Source organism: Harpia harpyja, chromosome 10, assembly GCF_026419915.1.
Source record: "Harpia harpyja isolate bHarHar1 chromosome 10, bHarHar1 primary haplotype, whole genome shotgun sequence".
In the NCBI taxonomy this organism is placed as follows: domain Eukaryota; kingdom Metazoa; phylum Chordata; class Aves; order Accipitriformes; family Accipitridae; genus Harpia; species Harpia harpyja.
In genome coordinates this window covers 17,855,862-17,868,996 of record NC_068949.1, presented here as the reverse complement: position 1 = coordinate 17,868,996, position 13,135 = coordinate 17,855,862, and the positions used below count along the sequence as shown (strand labels likewise).

The 13,135-nt window shown below is 39.7% G+C and overlaps 1 protein-coding gene across 2 annotated transcripts in view; it reads right to left on the bottom strand.

Annotated features, from left to right (window-relative positions):
* Positions 1–10,677, bottom strand: part of RASGEF1A (RasGEF domain family member 1A) — a 175,091-nt gene extending 164,414 nt beyond the window's left edge. The window contains exon 1 of one of the 2 annotated variants that reach the window (XM_052799289.1): positions 10,506–10,677. The gene's annotated coding sequence lies outside the window, so the exon portion shown is untranslated. The remainder of the gene's footprint in view (positions 1–10,505) is intronic. The other variant, XM_052799286.1, reaches the window with a different exon arrangement.
* Positions 10,678–13,135: the final 2,458 nt, after the last annotated feature.

The window sequence follows — 13,135 nt, the reverse complement described above, 5'->3', positions numbered from 1 at the left end:
TTTTAAATAGTCCTGCAATACTGAGAAGGTAGTAATGAGTGTTGATTTTTGTGGAGCCTTCTTTCTCATTGCTCTAGTCTAGGCCTTTTTCTCAGATGATTCTTTTGGTGAAGGTCAGTTCGTTCATTACTAGAAAGCAATGTTTTCTTCTCCCCAGAATTTAGTTTCTAAGCCTCAGAGATACTGCATTGTAAGACAGTAGATGTTTAGAATTGATTTTAGAAAATTATAGTTCAAGATGATTGTTTGGTATGTTCCAAGGCTGCTACATCATATTTTGAATGTTTGGGTGATTTGAATTGAAGTAGGTTTTGGTTTTGTAAGCAATTTCATCTGGCAATTTAGTTGATAAATCAATTATAGTAGATAACTAAGTCTTATACTGAATGCCCTTTAAATATAATCATTTGTCTAAATAGTGCTGCAAGTTTTGACTTTAAAAAAATTGGCCCTCATAGTTAATTTATAAGTTCTCTTTTGCACTCGGGCTTCAAATGAGTGTTAGCAGATGTTAGCAAGAGGAAGGAGCTAACCACTGTGCAAATTTGTGGCCCATACTTGGTGACTTCCAGCAAGATATATCATTACCCTCAAGAATTCTTGATTAAAAATCACTCCTCTTTTCGGTTCGGTCAGCAGAACATAGAATCTAATTTTATACCGGTGCTGACCTGATTTTAGGAAACTAAGTTCCTGTGGGGGCTTATATTACTCCCTAGCCTATTTTCTGCAAGCCACTCTTACAAGGGAATATCGGAGGCTTGCCTTGGAGTCTAAAAACCTTAACCAAAGGCAACACTTAGAGCTATTTTCATGTAGGCTCTTCTTGCTTGCATGAGATGTACCCTGCTGTAACCTTTCCTTTAAGGGTTTGTTTAGGCAGCAGTTATCGTGGTTTATTGCTGCTTGTGGTCACAGTAAGGGATGGAGCACAAAGGGAAATCAAATTATCTGAATTCCTTTCAATCAAATACATTTCCTAATCGTGCTTATTTTGAATGCTAGTATTCAAGCCCGCTTGAGTATCTGTCCTTATGATATGAAAGTTTAGGCCTATAAATAATAAATTAAATACATCATAGATAACTAAACAAATGGTTTCTAGGAAAGGCAAGTGATTTCATTCACTCATATCCTTATTTATTCCACAAACATTTATACAAATGGGGAAGGGGGGTGTTATGTTCAACCATTTTTCTTGGATCACAGACAATCCCTTCTTTTTTTAAAACAGTGATGATTCTTACAGTAACAGCTGGAGAACTGAGTGAGCTGAAATTAAGAAAGTGCTCCTTTTAGGGAAGCTAAGCACACCACCATGCCTGCTTCCCTTTGACACAGTGAAATGCCATTGTTCGGCTATTGCTTACACACTTTTTCTGTTTTAATGTACCTGAGCTGTTGCTGTTGAATAGTATCCATTGTCTGTGAGAAGCTGTGAATAGGGGATGATGAAGCGATGGCTTCCTGGAAAGGAGCAGAATTAATCTTCAGAATTCCCTATCCCTTATGAATGGCCTTCTGACAATTTGAAAACTGAAAAGTGTAAGCATTGTTAAAACTCATGCGGTTTGGAAAAAAGCCCTGTTGGATTGTCCATTTAAGCACATTTTTGGGCTGGAAACTTTTACTAGCTAGTTACAAATATATTGATTTTTAAAAAGAAATTATTGACCTTTAAAACCCTGGAGTCAGTTGCTGCCTGGCTTATTGGAGACATTTGGTTATTTATATTCACAGAGGCCTAGGTAAGAGCTAGCAGTTTTGAGTCAGACCCTAAGCAATGATCAGAACTGAGGGGTGGGTGATGAAAGCACTGTATTTACATGAAATATAATTACACAAGACTGACTGCAGAAGGCTGAGATACCACTTACAGGACATCAGTCTACATTCCAGGGTGGGGGAACTTAAACTTTGTTTCCTCACTTCTTCCACCTCCTCTCTGGGACAATTCTCATACCATCTGCAATTTGAAAAAGTTGGTTTATTCTCTTCTGTGCCTGTCCCACACATGCTGTCATAACAGTTAGTAATAACTTTTTATAGTAATATTAGGCCCTACCGTCTAAGCAGTTTAGTACTCACAGAAATGTGGGTGATTATAGATTTCTGAATGAGGCCTGAATGTATGTACCACTAATTGTTGTATTTACCAGAGGAGGACTGGGCTGTTTCTGCTGTGTCTTGTATTTACATTTTCACCTGAGAAATTAAATTGCCTCCTAAGTTCAGGCAGAGGAACAATTTTCTGGCTGTCAAAATAATATCAAGAAGACGTATATGAATGGGATATTAGTTACTGTGAGTTAACACTACAGATCTGAGGATAAAAACAATGCTGTTATTTAGCAACTATAAGTTGACAATAGACTCAATAATACATATTGGGTTTTTTTTCTATTGATTTTTCTTCCGCTTTTCCTTAATTAAAATGCTCAGTTAATATCACAGAATTTCCCATCCCCACCAGGTTAACTGCCGTAGAAGGCTTGGCTCTGGCATATCTAAAATGTTCAGTGAAAAGAGGTTGTCATGATTTAGCATGGCTCTGAGTCACAACAGGTGAAAATCAAATCCCTACTTAGTTCTATACCTTTCAGTTTTTATACTAGTGATAAACTTCTGTTGGACAGTTCAGTATTCATAAATTGTCAAGACAGCAGAATCCACGCTGTCTTTTAGTCTCCCACTGCCAGTACACAAGGGTGGGCATCCAGAAGGAGCAGAGTCTTGTAGATGGTGGAGGTATGGGACAGTGGATTTTGTGATGCACAAAAGAAAGAAAAGACCTAGGAACAACCACTGAAATACAAAGAACATGGTGTGAACATGTCCTTAAAAATACTGAAATAGTAGAGATCTGCAGTCTGCTGAAGAAAGAAATAATGAAGGGAAAAAATGTGGGTTTGGGGGAGATGACATCTTTAACATCACCTATATATTCTATCTGCCACTTTATTTCATTCCATTTGCATTTGCTTTCTTTTTCTTTTGTATTCATTTGTTTCTTAATCCTTATTTCTTTACTGATTCTTCCCTAAATCCATTATAAATGTGGGAAATGTTGAGAATAAAGGAGGGGAGCAAATACTTTTTCTTTTCTTTTCCCCTTTTCCTTCCCTCTCATTTCTTACCTTCATTTTCCAGTGTGGTCTATCTCTCCCTTTATCCCTCAGCTGTGTTCATTTTATTCATTAGCAGAAGCAATGCTGCAGATTTTTCAGGAGGCAGTAGGGAGCGCAGAGAATGGCTGAGGGAACTGAGGAGTTTTCTCTGTTAGTAAATCCTACCGTAATGCTGCACAGGGATATTAGTCTCTCCTGGTCTGGTTCTCTCCTGCTGCATAAAAGCCATCCTTTCATTTTTTGAATCCTTTATGGTATGTATGAATGTGTCTCCAGACAACTTTATACACTGCCTTTGTGAGAAAGTGCACAAAGAGAGTTAACATTTATATTTACCTTTCAAGGTGCAGCACTGATAAACTTTTGTTTAATGTTAAACCTAGCAGTTTTTCCTCTTTCCCCATTATGGTATCTAGGAACAATATGCTGAAGGAAAAGTACATTATTCAGGCAGGGGAAAAAAAAAAAGTAATAATGTGATGTTGTTGCAATTCTTCTGAGACTTCTGGAATTATTAATAACTTTTTTTTTTTTAATAGCAAGTGGTAGAAGTGCCTGTCATCTGTGTTGAATTCTAGCTCATGTTCTCTAATCACTTACCCTTTCTTTTTAAAGTTTCTCTTAGCTTTCTGTGAGAATTGCGTTTTGAGATTAAATTGCCATGCTTAGACAGGGTGAAGGTGTTGCAAGGTAGGGGGCTTTAGGTTAGCTGGTTTGAGTTATGTGCAGGGAGCAGAAGGGAATGATCCCACTCTGTTGTGATCAGCTGTTGTAAGGTCCTGCACTTGCAGCCTGTATTATCATTTTCAAGATCTGAAACTATTTTTGTAACAATGAACTTATCTATACAAGCTACTAGGCTTGACACAGGTAGAATTGGATGAAATTACAAGGTTACCGTGGTATGCTGGAAGTCAGATTCAATTATTCAGTGGTCCCATTTGTCTTTAATATTTATGGATGTTTCTGTTAGTTTTTTTTCTTTTTTTCATCAAATATCAAACTTCATTGCAAGCACAAATATCCAACTTAATTATTTTCAACTCCTGAGGTTTCAAACCCATTAAACAGCAGAGAGGCTCAGTAATTGTTTTATTACTAACACTGAAAGTGTAATAATACCAGTGGCAACAGAGGACAGTGAGCAAAACAATGAGAAAAATGTAAAGGCATAAATAGCATCATTAAAGCTATTTCACAAAAGATAAACATGACTGTCAGGTTAATATTTCAGATATTCAATATTTCACAGATAAAAGTTTTTGTTAACTCTTTCTTACATTTCCCTTGGTGAAGAAACTAGCTATAGAATTATTTGGCTTTCTTAGAAGTGCAAGGCTTTCTGTATTGTTTCCTTTCCTTTCAAATCAATTACCAGCTATAATGAAGTTAACAACTAAAATGTAGTAGATGCTTTCTGCAGTTCCTGGTAACATAGAGGTTGTCTTTTTTTAGCCTAATATTTTTGTCAGTTCCCAGCTTTTTTCTGGCCTGGCCTCCAAGGGCAGTAGATGGAGTGTGCACGGGTCTTGGTGCCTTCTGGAGGGGTATGGCATTGCTCTGCTGCTCACCACCACAGTAGTGTCCCCAAGTAGGAAGCCTGAACTGTGTCCTGGCATGGCAGGGTCTTATGTGTTTTATGGCCTGAACTGTGTTCTGGAGTTTCATGGGATAATTTCTAGTTCACTATACATTCAGTATACCAGACATGATATAGTGGTGATGGTAAAGTTGTGTGGATGTGGTTGTAAGCAAGGCAGAGTTTGTAGGTGCTTTAGGAGTGGAAGAAAGGCTAGTCTGCTCAAACCTTCCATGTTCTTTTCTATTTACATGAGGATGCCTATTTAAATTTATTATTTCTGCCTACAACCTTGCCTCAAAGATGATCAGATGTGATTTGTGAAGCTGCAGTTGTATTTCTGTTTTGGGGGTGGTTTTTTGCTCCTTTAGCATCTGGAACTGTTATGGTGTCATATATGCACAGCTTCATGTGATTTTTAAGTGTTTTACCTTTTTAAATTTCATGACAGGACTTGTAAAGTTTAGGACCTAGAAAAAAACTTGAGCTTTTTCATTGTAAAAGATGGAAAGAAGTCTGTAACAGAGAGCAGAGAGTTATGTATCTCATTTGCTGTTTCCACCACACTCTTTGTTTTCTTGTACATCTCGATGCACTGGTCTTGTTCTGTAAAATTACAGTATCTCTGCAGCATGCAAATTCATCCTTTGCTATATGGTTTCAAGTAGGGTGTGGCTACAGACTCCAAGCTTCCTTATAAATCAACAATCTCAGTAATTTTGTTAGTAAACCCAGCTCCTGGATGGCTTTTACTCTGGTTGCTTCACCCTGTGGATCATGGTATTGTCCTCTGTGTAACCTACAAATCACTTGGATGGTACATGCTTCACTAAATGTTACCCAACATTGCTGGTGCCCTCAGGAATAAGAACATTTTTCTCAAACACACACCATTAGCATGATAAGGTTGGGAAAGACACAAGGAGAAATAGGAAGGAAAAGCTGCATAGAGCTTGTTGAGTTTAGCCAAAAATTCAGATTATGTCTAAAATCAATTTCAGATGTGTTATCTACTGGAACTGCTCTAGAGAATGTACTCTTTGCTCTCAGAAGTGTTTCCCTTTGAACTGTTGTCCATTTATTCATAGAGATTGTCTGTAATGCAGCATTCCTAAACTAGCCAATAACTCAATAATGAAATCGCCTCAAAACCTAAAGACAATACATGCCTAACATACTTACTTTCCTCATCACTTTGCAAATTTGAATTACAATCAAAGGAAAACAAGCAAGCAAGCTGATATTGAGTGAAAAGACATTTCACATGTTAATGTAATGAACAAGAAGGAAAAAAGTATTTTTCTGTTGTTTCATTTGTTGAAAGGCATCAGTTTTCACAAGTCCAAATTACATGACAAAGCTCAAAAGTATGGGAAAAGCTACTTCGTGGTAAACACAATATTGTTTTTATTTTACTTGAGCAAGAACGAACTAAAATGGTGCCTCAAACTGCACCATCTGTGTCTTACCTGGGAGAAAATACAGAGCACTGTTTGGAATAAATAAATAAAGAAATAATACAGATTTTAATGGAAAAGGAATTAGTCCTAACAGAATAATTAAATAGAAGCTGAAAATTGCCGACATTATTTTAAAGAAGAGTGTGTTAAAGCTCGTTGTGATTGAAATGGATATATTACCTTGTGTTTATATTAGGTTCTGACACTACTTTCACACATGTATCCTCAGATACACTACATGTTTCTTACATACTCCTTTATGGTTCAGTTGGTTGTACTCTTCACTGGTGTAGGTGGTCAAAGGTTCAAATTCTATTGGACTGAAAATGCTACAAGAATGTGGCCAAGTTTGTTGAGGAATACAAAAATTGAAGGCAAAGCAAGCAATAGTACCTCTCCAAGAGATTCATTCATCCCTAATTTACAGGATGTTTGAAACTAAGCCTTTTTTACTCTGAGGAAAGAAAAATGCTCTCATCAAAAGGTAATGTCTAATCATAAGGGTTGGATGCCTGCTTTGCATAGCATATGTGCCTTACTTTCATCCCTGTGAACATCCTCGATCTTAGACTAAGATTAGATTTGATCTTAATTGGTGAGACTATGTTACAAGAAGTTCCTGGAAAGCAATGTAGCAAGTGTGTGAAATGTCATAGAATCACAGAATGAATCACGGAATGGTTTGGGTTGGAAGGGACCTTAAAGATCATATAGTTCCAACCCCCCTGCCATGGGCACGAACACCTTCCACTCGACCAGGTTGCTCAAAGCCCATCTGACCTGGTCTTGAACACTTCCAGGCATGGGGCATCCACAAACAACTTCTCTGGGCACCTGTTCCAGTACCTCACCACCCTCACAGTGAAGAACTTCTTCCTTACATCTAATCTAAACCTACCTTCTTTCAGTTTAAAGCCATTACCCCTTGCCCTATTAGTACATGCCCTTGTAAAAAGTCCCCCTCTGGCTTTCTGTTCCCTGTTCTAAAACAAGTCCCTGCGTACAGTTCAACTTAAAATACCACTTTAATGATGATCAATAGTACTGTTAAAAATGTTACCCGTAGGTACTGTTTATCTTTTAACAAAGAACTATGCAATGAGGAGGAGGTAACCTTGACTCTGCTCTGTGTGCAATGAATAGAGACATAGCTGCCTGAGTTACAGTGACATTAATAGTGAACCATGACAGTGGCTAAGTGTGCTTGTTGCAATGGAGAATGAAATTTTACCCATCTTTGCATGCCTATGTGCAGGAGGGTATGGTTTATTGAGTAGTTGGGATGAATTTGATACCTTTCCGGAGGTTGTTATCAAGAGCTGGTATGTTCCTGATGTGTAAAACCTTGATTTCTTTAGAGCTCTTCATCTTTGGATGGGGTTTTACTTTCAAATGAAATCTACAGAGATAAGTGAGAACTGAAGTGAAGCAGCTTCTATTTAAGCTGATTTTTTGAGCTGTAGAACTTGGCTGAACCTTCATCTTTTCTGAATGAAATCAGTTATAAGACTAAATTCACTTAACTAACCACAGCAAAACTTCTGCCTCTCCTGACTTCAGTTTGTGGAGGTGAACTGCCAAGAGGGATGTGAAACTTGGAGCGGAGGGGATCCCTGGCCACTCGTCAAAGCAGCTGACTGATTCCAGTTAGCTGGTTTGTGGCTGGTTTAATCTTTTTAGGTTCAATCAGAGCTCCAGAGTTGAGCATCTCTGTGTCTTTGGGATGTTTCCTGCTGATTCCAGTGTAGCAGCTATGTGTCTCATGCCCCTTGAACATGTAGTTACATTGATAGTGGAGTCTCCATTTGGAGTAAGATAAGTAGGACAGTAGGTAGTACTGTGCTAGCTGCTCTCTAGCAGTGCATCTAATTTCCCTCTTGCTCTCCTCCCAGCTCACCAGTGAATGAATGACCCAAGAGATCATAGCTAAATAGCATTGGAAGTGCTTGTTTGTTCAGTTTAGTGAAAATATTACACCAGAAATGAAGCTTCACAGAAAGGCCAGCGATAACCCCATACAACCCATAGAAGCCTTATCACCTGGACCATAGCCAGACCATTTTTTTGACAGTGATATTAAATGCCGTACTTGTCCTTAATAATTCATGCTGCAACAAAGAAGCTTCAAATTAAAGCATGTGTTTCTGCTTTACAAATGGCTCCTTGGACATGTGCTGACTTTGCAGCTGCTTCCTGCGGTCTTTGACTTCTGTAATTAGGACAACTGGTGAGCCCAGCTAATGATATTAAACTGACTGGTCCCCAAGTCTAGAATGTAATTTATCTCTAGGGTTTAATTTGCTGTGTATGGGGCAGCACAATACAAGGTTTGTATGTGTGATGGATGTAACTTGATTTTTTTAGCTCTTGTTGCCAAGTTACAATAAACTGTTTTCACAGTAGATCATCTGCATTTAAAAGGACAAAGATTCCACCTGAAAAGAGCCATACTGATGAAAACTGATAATATATTGATGTCTTCGAAGAGAGGAAAAGAAAACAAAACCCCCAACTTGTGAACAGGATAATTTTGTATTCTAGACGTTAGCCAGACAGGCTCAAAAATAGCTCTTCAGACCCCAGAGACTGACATGTGCTACAGTAGCAAGTGACTAAGAGCTTGCATACAATAAATAGCTACTAATTTAAAAATAAGTAGCATCAATATTATCTAGTGCTTAAAGACTTGTCCAAATGATTAGAAATAATCTTAAAGCATAATGCTGGTAAATGCTTTCCACTTTTATCAAGGGGAAAAATGTACCATATTCTGACGGAAAATGAGGTAGAATCCATGCTAACATGTCAAGCCGTTGTCCTACCTCTTCCTGAAGATGCGTACCAAAGTCCTTTAAGTTCTCTGAAATAAGAATCTGTTTTCCCCTAATCTATTTAAAAGATTGCATGAAGGGGCATAACTAAGGGGACTGTTTCTTACTGCCATCTTTGAGTTCATTTCAAAAATATTCATGCTGGGTCAACAGACTGTGGGTCTTGGTGACTACCTGGAAGCTGAATGGTGTTCAGTGTTAACTGCCAATACCTGTTTGGTCATCTCTGTAGACGTGATCAACGTGGGACCTGTCATCTTCTTTGAGTAGAGATTCCTTTTTGTAGCAATAATGTCAGGGCAGTTCTTTGCAGGTTTTAAAGTCAACTCTTAATAAACTGATTGCCAGTACACAGGAGGTCTGAACAAATAGGATGTATAAGGTATTGCAGAAAAATACCGTATAATGTATAAGGAACATAGGCACATCCAGTTACAATTGCAACGCTTTCCACAGTACAGAGAACATGTAAACCAAACCAAATGTCTTCGCTGCAGTTAGACCGTTAAAGATCCAAAGGTAAGATTGTGCGATTCTGCAATGTGCACTAGCTAGTCTGATATTCTGTTTATAGATTTAGAAAAGCATGATGCTGGGTTAATTTCAAGGTGTCACCTTCTGAAGTAAGCCATTTGGTAAAAAGCATTGTATTGACAGAAATGAAGCTGTAGATATTCAGTGAAATCTTTTCATTAAAATCACAACTAAAAACTGTCAATCAGCCCCAGCAGAAACCTGCTTAGATAACTCTGCTTGAAATACTGTCCCTCCTCAGAAAATGGAAGAAGGGGTTTTTGCCAGGATTTTAGAATTGGGAGAAGCTTCTCCCTTTACTTTCAATTGCTGTGCCAGAGACATGTACTGTCCTTGCAAAAACCCTCCTGCAACACTGAATTTTTGATTCACGGCAGAAAAACCAGAGAGGGGAACGCAGACAGAATATGTAGTGCAGCACTGGCTGTGCTTCAGCAGACTTGTTCTGGTGGTTTCAGCGAGCACTACTTTTGAAAAGCCTGAAAATGGATCGTATCTATATGATCCTACGAGTATCCCTCAGAGGGAGGGGAAACGACAAGGAAGCGTTTCTGTGGACTGTGGAATTTCAACTCATTAAAGTGATGAAACAACTGCCGTGGGAAGGAATCCGCACGGAGTCCATGACGGATGCCTGATACGCTATGTGCCCAGTGGCAGAACACAAAAGCCTGATCATTTAGCAATATTGAGAAGCTTCTTGCATTCACAGGAGCAGGTGGTAGAGCTGCTGTAAAAGTTGCATTAAGGGAAGAAAATGCAGTCACTAGGCTATATTTTGACCTGCCATCTCTCCCCCTGGGGGTGGCTGGGTGGTACGCACAGGGTTAACACCAGAAAGCACACTGGTGGCATGTAATGCCAGGTGTTCAGACACCCACTGAATTAGTTCCAGCGCCAGCTTTTGTACACAGCTTGGCACCCTCACAGCATCGGCCGGCTTTAGGGTAAAAAAGACTTTTAAATCACTTACCTTGGTCTAGTCCAGTGTAGCTTTTTGGTTGTTCTCCGTCCACTACCAGAGAAAGAGAAATTAATGCCAGATTCCAGTGAGTCATCCTAAATGACAGAGTAGGCTCACTCTTTGCACCGGCTGCTGGCTGCCTCCGCTGTGTGACAGCTGCCGGCTGGCTGGGGAACAAGCGTGTCCCATTCTGCAGCCTGCGGCAGGGGGAGAGGGGAAGGCAGCGCCGGGGAGAGGAGGTGGGAGAGAAAGCCGGAGAGAAGGACCAAAAGAGAGAGGAGAGAGAGGCAGAGGCAGAGGCAGGAATATACCATGTGGCTGCGTGCTCCCCTTCTCTGCCTGGTGCTCAGCCTCGCGACGTGCTGCTGAAAAGTTACTTTTTAATATGGGGTGCACTCTCCGGTTTTAGAGCCTCCCCACTCCTGCCCTCTTTTCAGCCTCTGCTCAGAGGATCTTCTCAGCATTTCGGCGATTACATTATCGTCTCTCTTTTGGAGGCTGGCATGGATGCTGCACACAGAATATGTTCAGTAAAGGAAGTCTGTCTTGTGGCTGCGTGAAAAGCAGCACTTGGTTTCTTGCAGCAATTTTATAGGCTGTTTATCTGAGAGTGGGAAACCAAGGGCAAGGGCAGTAATTCTGGCATCAGAGGAAAAAAAAAACAAACAGAAAAAGATGTTGGGAAGCACAAAATCGTACACAAGATTGTTGGGGAGGGAGACATTTCTTGGTTACTCCTAACAGAAAGGAAGGTTGGAATAATTTCTGAGCCTCTGGTTTATCATCCTTGGATGTGTCTCTGCAGATCAGAAATCGGTGCTAGAGACAGGACCTTTCCTGGGGATTCCCCAAATAATTCTCAAGAGAAAAAAGCAAGCTGTTGGAGTGGGTAATACTGCACTAAATGGTAGAAATTTCTTGGGGGAAACACTGCTAGTTTCTAACCACCCTAAGTCTCCAAAGTACAGTTTAATCATTTCATTAGACTCACACCCCTTGTATGCATATGTTTATTTATACAAATATTTTTTTAGGAAACTAGTACGGTACAGCTTCACAGAAGTTGGTGATTGCTGTAAATACTTTAGTGTCACTGGGAAAGAGGAAGAAGTGTTTAGGTTCCCACTGTTTGCTAACTAGTTCTTAGCCTCTATCAAAGGGTAGGTCTAGAAAGCTTTCGTGGGCTTTTGAAGGCCCTTTATTAAAATATTAGTAGCAGCATCTTAAGAAAATCGAACATGCTACTACCTCTGTGTCAAGCTATGTTCAGGTGCTCTGAATATTTGTCAGTCATCTGCATCTAAAAGGGGTGGTGTTTCATATTTTCTATTCCTGCAGTGTGAATGTGAGTGGATGATCTTAATCCTGATTAATTGGCACATAATTCCCAAAGAAAACTAGGGAAAGAAATAAGAAATAACAGCATAAAGGTGGAAGAGCTAAAATGTGTATGCCTTCTTGAGTAGAAAACTGAATGTATGATACTTTCACATCTACTCCAAATGATTGCGCCAGCTAAATATCCATTAGGTGTTCTGCCTGTGTTTCCCTCTGCAGAGTACAGTATGATGTTTTCTTTTATTCTGGTGTTATTGGATAGGGATGGTCCTGTGAGAATGAGATATGAGCTCTTCAGATCTTTTTTTTTGATGTGTGATTTAATTATATATATAATTCTGACTTTGCTGAAGGTATTAGGGATTTACAAGCCTCATAATTCATAATGAAGCAGCCCATATCCAAGAGCTTAGGAAATGTTTCCTTAGGCTGATTGCAGGCAAAATCATACTTTGGGTTTTTTCCCCCGTAAATTTGAACCACCACAGCAACTTTTTTTTTTTTTTTTACCCATAAATTTCCATATCTAACGCTGCATGGTGGTATGAGCAGTATATACCTGTGAGTCATGTGCTGCTGTAGAGTATAAGAAGCTTTCTCCTTCAGCCTGTGAGTGAACAGCATAAAGAATATCCACAAAAGTGTTTAATCTGAACACCCTGTGGACATAAATTCATCAGGAGAAATGGGTCTTTGTTACTATTGGGTAGTGACCATGGAGAAGTGCATCATCAGGGCTAATCAAACGTGTGTGTCCTGGTTTTGGCTGGGATAGAGTTAATTGTCTTCCTAGTAGCTGGTACAGTGCTATGTTTTGAGTTCAGTATCCGAAGAATGTTGATAACACACTGATGTTTTCAGTTGTTGCTAAGTAGTGTTTAGTCTAAAGTCAAGGATTTTTTTCAGCTTCTCATGCCCAGCCAGCGAGAAAGCTGGAGGGGCACAAGAAGTTGGGAGGGGACACAGCCAGGGCAGCTGACCCAAACTGGCCAACAGGGTATTCCATACCATGTGATGTCCCATCTAGTAAATAAACTGGGGGGAGTGGGGGCGGGGGGGATCGCCGCTCGGGGACTGGCTGGGTGTCGGTCGGCGGGTGGTGAGCAATTGCACTGTGTGTCATTTGTATATTCCAATCCTTTTATTATTACTGCTGTCATTTTATTAGCATTATCATTATTAGTTTCTTCTTTTCTGTTCTATTAAACCGTTCTTATCTCAACCCACAAGTTTTACTTCTGTTCCCGATTTTCTCCCCCATCCCACTGGGTGGGGGGGGAGTGAGTGAGCGGCTGAGTGGT